At 41.3% G+C, this 7,500-nt stretch overlaps 6 non-coding genes and 6 pseudogenes across 6 annotated transcripts; all 12 read right to left on the bottom strand.

Moving 5' to 3' along the window:
• Positions 1 to 384: 384 nt before the first annotated feature.
• Positions 385 to 503, bottom strand: LOC138409662 (5S ribosomal RNA). Its single transcript, XR_011242740.1, has one exon. It is a non-coding gene; the product is annotated as a 5S ribosomal RNA (ribosomal RNA).
• A 490-nt stretch (positions 504 to 993) lies between these two features.
• Positions 994 to 1,102, bottom strand: LOC138409787 (5S ribosomal RNA; annotated as a pseudogene).
• A 484-nt stretch (positions 1,103 to 1,586) lies between these two features.
• LOC138410179 (5S ribosomal RNA) lies at positions 1,587 to 1,705 on the bottom strand. Its single transcript, XR_011242975.1, has one exon. It is a non-coding gene; the product is annotated as a 5S ribosomal RNA (ribosomal RNA).
• Positions 1,706 to 2,201: 496 nt separating this feature from the next.
• LOC138409698 (5S ribosomal RNA) lies at positions 2,202 to 2,310 on the bottom strand (annotated as a pseudogene).
• A 486-nt stretch (positions 2,311 to 2,796) lies between these two features.
• LOC138408765 (5S ribosomal RNA) lies at positions 2,797 to 2,915 on the bottom strand. The gene has a single exon (XR_011242084.1). It is a non-coding gene; the product is annotated as a 5S ribosomal RNA (ribosomal RNA).
• Positions 2,916 to 3,411: 496 nt separating this feature from the next.
• LOC138409423 (5S ribosomal RNA) lies at positions 3,412 to 3,520 on the bottom strand (annotated as a pseudogene).
• Positions 3,521 to 4,011: 491 nt separating this feature from the next.
• On the bottom strand, positions 4,012 to 4,130 carry LOC138409651 (5S ribosomal RNA). The gene has a single exon (XR_011242739.1). It is a non-coding gene; the product is annotated as a 5S ribosomal RNA (ribosomal RNA).
• A 484-nt stretch (positions 4,131 to 4,614) lies between these two features.
• On the bottom strand, positions 4,615 to 4,723 carry LOC138409612 (5S ribosomal RNA; annotated as a pseudogene).
• A 490-nt stretch (positions 4,724 to 5,213) lies between these two features.
• LOC138409786 (5S ribosomal RNA) lies at positions 5,214 to 5,322 on the bottom strand (annotated as a pseudogene).
• A 484-nt stretch (positions 5,323 to 5,806) lies between these two features.
• Positions 5,807 to 5,925, bottom strand: LOC138410178 (5S ribosomal RNA). Its single transcript, XR_011242974.1, has one exon. It is a non-coding gene; the product is annotated as a 5S ribosomal RNA (ribosomal RNA).
• Positions 5,926 to 6,421: 496 nt separating this feature from the next.
• On the bottom strand, positions 6,422 to 6,530 carry LOC138409422 (5S ribosomal RNA; annotated as a pseudogene).
• Positions 6,531 to 7,014: 484 nt separating this feature from the next.
• Positions 7,015 to 7,133, bottom strand: LOC138408764 (5S ribosomal RNA). Its single transcript, XR_011242083.1, has one exon. It is a non-coding gene; the product is annotated as a 5S ribosomal RNA (ribosomal RNA).
• Between the last annotated feature and the right edge of the window lie 367 nt (positions 7,134 to 7,500).

The following is a 7,500-nucleotide window of genomic DNA, read 5'->3' as shown; positions in this document are numbered from 1 at the left end:
GGGTTGGGGGGGTCAATTGTTCCAAAATTAATCTCAAAGTGAAATTTTGTCATATCGTTGCAAGAAAAAAATCATTACAATTTTCAAAAATGACCTTCAGCAATACTGTCAGTGTTTCATATCCAGTTGTTTCCCTGATGCAAAGTAAACTCCCTGCTCTTTCATCGCTCTCTCCAAATAAGACAATTTGAAAATGATATGTTAATAAAACATGAATAAAGTAGTGTTTTGATTAGAAACAAATCTGATGAATGCTCACTCTCACCAATGATGTGAGGGTTCCATATTCTTTTTTCCTTTGATGAACAGTCTTTCCTGCTCTTTCCAAGAGGTGTCTCCTCTGAAGCAGCAGCAACAGCGCCCTCTGCAAAGAAAAGTCTAAAAAGCTTACAGCACCTGGAATTCCCAGGCGGTCTCCCATCCAAGTACTAACCAGGCCCGACCCTGCTTAGCTTCCGAGATCGGACGAGATCGGGCGTGTTCAGGGTGGTATGGCCGTAAGCGATTAACTCCACCCACAATACCTCCTTTATACATGTGAATCATCACCATCATCAATGGTTCTTCTGTTGCTTTGCAACCATAGCATCTTGATGTGTGGGTGGGTTGGGGGGGTCAATTGTTCCAAAATTAATCTCAAAGTGAAATTTTGTCATATCGTTGCAAGAAAAAAATCATTACAATTTTCAAAAATGACCTTCAGCAATATTGTCAGTGTTTCATATCCAGTTGTTTCCTTGATGCAGAGTAAACTCCCTGCTCTTTCATCGCTCTCTCCAAATAAGACGATTTGAAAATGATATGTTAATAAAACATGAATAAAGTAGTGTTTTGATTAGAAACAAATCTGATGAATGCTCACTCTCACCTTTCAGTGATGATGTGAGGGTTCCATATTCTTTTTCCTTTGATGAACAGTCTTTCCTGCTCTTTCCAAGAGGTGTCTCCTCTGAAGCAGCAGCAACAGCGCCCTCTGCAAAGAAAAGTCTAAAAAGCTTACAGCACCTGGTATTCCCAGGCGGTCTCCCATCCAAGTACTAACCAGGCCCGACCCTGCTTAGCTTCCAAGATCGGACGTGTTCAGGGTGGTATGGCCGTAAGCGATTAACTCCACCTGCAATACCTCCTTTATACATGTGAATCATCACCATCATCAATGGTTCTTCTGTTGCTTTGCAACCATAGCATCTTGATGTGTGGGTGGGTTGGGGGGGTCAATTGTTCCAAAATCAATCTCAAGGTGAAATTTTGTCATATCGTTGCAAGAAAAAAATCATTACAATTTTCAAAAATGACCTTCAGCAATATTGTCAGTGTTTCATATCCAGTTGTTTCCTTGATGCAGAGTAAACTCCCTGCTCTTTCATCGCTCTCTCCAAATAAGACAATTTGAAAATGATATGTTAATAAAACATGAATAAAGTAGTGTTTTGATTAGAAACAAATCTGATGAATGCTCACTCTCACCGATGATGTGAGGGTTCCATATTCTTTTTTCCTTTGATGAACAGTCTTTCCTGCTCTTTCCAAGAGGTGTCTCCTCTGAAGCAGCAGCAACAGCGCCCTCTGCAAAGAAAAGTCTAAAAAGCTTACAGCACCTGGTATTCCCAGGCGGTCTCCCATCCAAGTACTAACCAGGCCCGACCCTGCTTAGCTTCCGAGATCGGACGAGATCGGGCGTGTTCAGGGTGGTATGGCCATAAGCGATTAACTCCACCCACAATACCTCCTTTATACATGTGAATCATCACCATCATCAATGGTTCTTCTGTTGCTTTGCAACCATAGCATCTTGATGTGTGGGTGGGTTGGGGGGGTCAATTGTTCCAAAATTAATCTCAAAGTGAAATTTTGTCATATCGTTGCAAGAAAAAAATCATTACAATTTTCAAAAATGACCTTCAGCAATACTGTCAGTGTTTCATATCCAGTTGTTTCCCTGATGCAAAGTAAACTCCCTGCTCTTTCATCGCTCTCTCCAAATAAGACAATTTGAAAATGATATGTTAATAAAACATGAATAAAGTAGTGTTTTGATTAGAAACAAATCTGATGAATGCTCACTCTGACCTTTCAGTGATGATGTGAGGGTTCCATATTCTTTTTCCTTTGATGAACAGTCTTTCCTGCTCTTTCCAAGAGGTGTCTCCTCTGAAGCAGAAGCAGCAGCAACAGCGCCCTCTGCAAAGAAAAGTCTAAAAAGCTTACAGCACCTGGTATTCCCAGGCGGTCTCCCATCCAAGCACTAACCAGGCCCGACCCTGCTTAGCTTCCGAGATCGGGAGTGTTCAGGGTGGTATGGCCGTAAGCAATTAACTCCACCCACAATACCTCCTTTATACATGTGAATCATCACCATCATCAATGGTTCTTCTGTTGCTTTGCAACCATAGAATCTTGAGGTGTGGGTGGGCGGGGGGGGGGTCAATTGTTCCAAAATCAATCTCAAGGTGCAATATTGTCATATCGTTGCAAGAAAAAAATCATTACAATTTTCAAAAATGACCTTCAGCAATATTGTCAGTGTTTCATATCCAGTTGTTTCCTTGATGCAGAGTAAACTCCCTGCTCTTTCATCGCTCTCTCCAAATAAGACAATTTGAAAATGATATGTTAATAAAACATGAATAAAGTAGTGTTTTGATTAGAAACAAATCTGATGAATGCTCACTCTCACCAATGATGTGAGGGTTCCATATTCTTTTTTCCTTTGATGAACAGTCTTTCCTGCTCTTTCCAAGAGGTGTCTCCTCTGAAGCAGCAGCAACAGCGCCCTCTGCAAAGAAAAGTCTAAAAAGCTTACAGCACCTGGTATTCCCAGGCGGTCTCCCATCCAAGTACTAACCAGGCCCGACCCTGCTTAGCTTCCGAGATCTGACGAGATTGGGCGTGTTCAGGGTGGTATGGCCGTAAGCGATTAACTCCACCCACAATACCTCCTTTATACATGTGAATCATCACCATCATCAATGGTTCTTCTGTTGCTTTGCAACCATAGCATCTTGATGTGTGGGTGGGTTGGGGGGGTCAATTGTTCCAAAATTAATCTCAAAGTGAAATTTTGTCATATCGTTGCAAGAAAAAAATCATTACAATTTTCAAAAATGACCTTCAGCAATATTGTCAGTGTTTCATATCCAGTTGTTTCCCTGATGCAAAGTAAACTCCCTGCTCTTTCATCGCTCTCTCCAAATAAGACAATTTGAAAATGATATGTTAATAAAACATGAATAAAGTAGTGTTTTGATTAGAAACAAATCTGATGAATGCTCACTCTGACCTTTCAGTGATGATGTGAGGGTTCCATATTCTTTTTCCTTTGATGAACAGTCTTTCCTGCTCTTTCCAAGAGGTGTCTCCTCTGAAGCAGAAGCAGTAGCAACAGCGCCCTCTGCAAAGAAAAGTCTAAAAAGCTTACAGCACCTGGTATTCCCAGGCGGTCTCCCATCCAAGTACTAACCAGGCCCGACCCTGCTTAGCTTCCGAGATCGGGAGTGTTCAGGGTGGTATGGCCGTAAGCAATTAACTCCACCCACAATACCTCCTTTATACATGTGAATCATCACCATCATCAATGGTTCTTCTGTTGCTTTGCATCCATAGAATCTTGATGTGTGGGTGGGTTGGGGGGGTCAATTGTTTCAAAATCAATCTCAAGGTGCAATTTTGTCATATCGTTGCAAGAAAAAAATCATTACAATTTTCAAAAATGACCTTCAGCAATATTGTCAGTGTTTCATATCCAGTTGTTTCCCTTATGAAGAGTAAACTCCCTGCTCTTTCATCGCTCTCTCCAAATAAGACGATTTGAAAATGATATGTTAATAAAACATGAATAAAGTAGTGTTTTGATTAGAAACAAATCTGATGAATGCTCACTTTCACCTTTCAGTAATGATGTGAGGGTTCCATATTCTTTTTTCCTTTGATGAACAGTCTTTCCTGCTCTTTCCAAGAGGTGTCTCCTCTGAAGCAGCAGCAACAGCGCCCTCTGCAAAGAAAAGTCTAAAAAGCTTACAGCACCTGGAATTCCCAGGCGGTCTCCCATCCAAGTACTAACCAGGCCCGACCCTGCTTAGCTTCCGAGATCGGACGAGATCGGGCGTGTTCAGGGTGGTATGGCCGTAAGCGATTAACTCCACCCACAATACCTCCTTTATACATGTGAATCATCACCATCATCAATGGTTCTTCTGTTGCTTTGCAACCATAGCATCTTGATGTGTGGGTGGGTTGGGGGGGTCAATTGTTCCAAAATTAATCTCAAAGTGAAATTTTGTCATATCGTTGCAAGAAAAAAATCATTACAATTTTCAAAAATGACCTTCAGCAATATTGTCAGTGTTTCATATCCAGTTGTTTCCTTGATGCAGAGTAAACTCCCTGCTCTTTCATCGCTCTCTCCAAATAAGACAATTTGAAAATGATATGTTAATAAAACATGAATAAAGTAGTGTTTTGATTAGAAACAAATCTGATGAATGCTCACTCTCACCGATGATGTGAGGGTTCCATATTCTTTTTTCCTTTGATGAACAGTCTTTCCTGCTCTTTCCAAGAGGTGTCTCCTCTGAAGCAGCAGCAACAGCGCCCTCTGCAAAGAAAAGTCTAAAAAGCTTACAGCACCTGGTATTCCCAGGCGGTCTCCCATCCAAGTACTAACCAGGCCCGACCCTGCTTAGCTTCCGAGATCGGACGTGTTCAGGGTGGTATGGCCGTAAGCGATTAACTCCACCCACAATACCTCCTTTATACATGTGAATCATCACCATCATCAATGGTTCTTCTGTTGCTTTGCAACCATAGCATCTTGATGTGTGGGTGGGTTGGGGGGGTCAATTGTTCCAAAATTAATCTCAAAGTGAAATTTTGTCATATCGTTGCAAGAAAAAAATCATTACAATTTTCAAAAATGACCTTCAGCAATATTGTCAGTGTTTCATATCCAGTTGTTTCCTTGATGCAGAGTAAACTCCCTGCTCTTTCATCGCTCTCTCCAAATAAGACAATTTGAAAATGATATGTTAATAAAACATGAATAAAGTAGTGTTTTGATTAGAAACAAATCTGATGAATGCTCACTCTCACCTTTCAGTGATGATGTGAGGGTTCCATATTCTTTTTCCTTTGATGAACAGTCTTTCCTGCTCTTTCCAAGAGGTGTCTCCTCTGAAGCAGCAGCAACAGCGCCCTCTGCAAAGAAAAGTCTAAAAAGCTTACAGCACCTGGTATTCCCAGGCGGTCTCCCATCCAAGTACTAACCAGGCCCGACCCTGCTTAGCTTCCAAGATCGGACGTGTTCAGGGTGGTATGGCCGTAAGCGATTAACTCCACCTGCAATACCTCCTTTATACATGTGAATCATCACCATCATCAATGGTTCTTCTGTTGCTTTGCAACCATAGCATCTTGATGTGTGGGTGGGTTGGGGGGGTCAATTGTTCCAAAATCAATCTCAAGGTGAAATTTTGTCATATCGTTGCAAGAAAAAAATCATTACAATTTTCAAAAATGACCTTCAGCAATATTGTCAGTGTTTCATATCCAGTTGTTTCCTTGATGCAGAGTAAACTCCCTGCTCTTTCATCGCTCTCTCCAAATAAGACAATTTGAAAATGATATGTTAATAAAACATGAATAAAGTAGTGTTTTGATTAGAAACAAATCTGATGAATGCTCACTCTCACCGATGATGTGAGGGTTCCATATTCTTTTTTCCTTTGATGAACAGTCTTTCCTGCTCTTTCCAAGAGGTGTCTCCTCTGAAGCAGCAGCAACAGCGCCCTCTGCAAAGAAAAGTCTAAAAAGCTTACAGCACCTGGTATTCCCAGGCGGTCTCCCATCCAAGTACTAACCAGGCCCGACCCTGCTTAGCTTCCGAGATCGGACGAGATCGGGCGTGTTCAGGGTGGTATGGCCATAAGCGATTAACTCCACCCACAATACCTCCTTTATACATGTGAATCATCACCATCATCAATGGTTCTTCTGTTGCTTTGCAACCATAGCATCTTGATGTGTGGGTGGGTTGGGGGGGTCAATTGTTCCAAAATTAATCTCAAAGTGAAATTTTGTCATATCGTTGCAAGAAAAAAATCATTACAATTTTCAAAAATGACCTTCAGCAATACTGTCAGTGTTTCATATCCAGTTGTTTCCCTGATGCAAAGTAAACTCCCTGCTCTTTCATCGCTCTCTCCAAATAAGACAATTTGAAAATGATATGTTAATAAAACATGAATAAAGTAGTGTTTTGATTAGAAACAAATCTGATGAATGCTCACTCTGACCTTTCAGTGATGATGTGAGGGTTCCATATTCTTTTTCCTTTGATGAACAGTCTTTCCTGCTCTTTCCAAGAGGTGTCTCCTCTGAAGCAGAAGCAGCAGCAACAGCGCCCTCTGCAAAGAAAAGTCTAAAAAGCTTACAGCACCTGGTATTCCCAGGCGGTCTCCCATCCAAGTACTAACCAGGCCCGACCCTGCTTAGCTTCCGAGATCGGGAGTGTTCAGGGTGGTATGGCCGTAAGCAATTAACTCCACCCACAATACCTCCTTTATACATGTGAATCATCACCATCATCAATGGTTCTTCTGTTGCTTTGCAACCATAGAATCTTGATGTGTGGGTGGGTTGGGGGGGTCAATTGTTCCAAAATCAATCTCAAGGTGCAATTTTGTCATATCGTTGCAAGAAAAAAATCATTACAATTTTCAAAAATGACCTTCAGCAATATTGTCAGTGTTTCATATCCAGTTGTTTCCTTGATGCAGAGTAAACTCCCTGCTCTTTCATCGCTCTCTCCAAATAAGACAATTTGAAAATGATATGTTAATAAAACATGAATAAAGTAGTGTTTTGATTAGAAACAAATCTGATGAATGCTCACTCTCACCAATGATGTGAGGGTTCCATATTCTTTTTTCCTTTGATGAACAGTCTTTCCTGCTCTTTCCAAGAGGTGTCTCCTCTGAAGCAGCAGCAACAGCGCCCTCTGCAAAGAAAAGTCTAAAAAGCTTACAGCACCTGGTATTCCCAGGCGGTCTCCCATCCAAGTACTAACCAGGCCCGACCCTGCTTAGCTTCCGAGATCTGACGAGATTGGGCGTGTTCAGGGTGGTATGGCCGTAAGCGATTAACTCCACCCACAATACCTCCTTTATACATGTGAATCATCACCATCATCAATGGTTCTTCTGTTGCTTTGCAACCATAGCATCTTGATGTGTGGGTGGGTTGGGGGGGTCAATTGTTCCAAAATTAATCTCAAAGTGAAATTTTGTCATATCGTTGCAAGAAAAAAATCATTACAATTTTCAAAAATGACCTTCAGCAATATTGTCAGTGTTTCATATCCAGTTGTTTCCCTGATGCAAAGTAAACTCCCTGCTCTTTCATCGCTCTCTCCAAATAAGACAATTTGAAAATGATATGTTAATAAAACATGAATAAAGTAGTGTTTTGATTAGAAACAAATCTGATGAATGCTCACTCTGACCT

Source organism: Paralichthys olivaceus, chromosome 5, assembly GCF_024713975.1.
Source record: "Paralichthys olivaceus isolate ysfri-2021 chromosome 5, ASM2471397v2, whole genome shotgun sequence".
NCBI classification, from domain to species: Eukaryota; Metazoa; Chordata; class Actinopteri; order Pleuronectiformes; family Paralichthyidae; genus Paralichthys; species Paralichthys olivaceus.
This window is presented reverse-complemented; position numbering and strand designations above follow the sequence as displayed.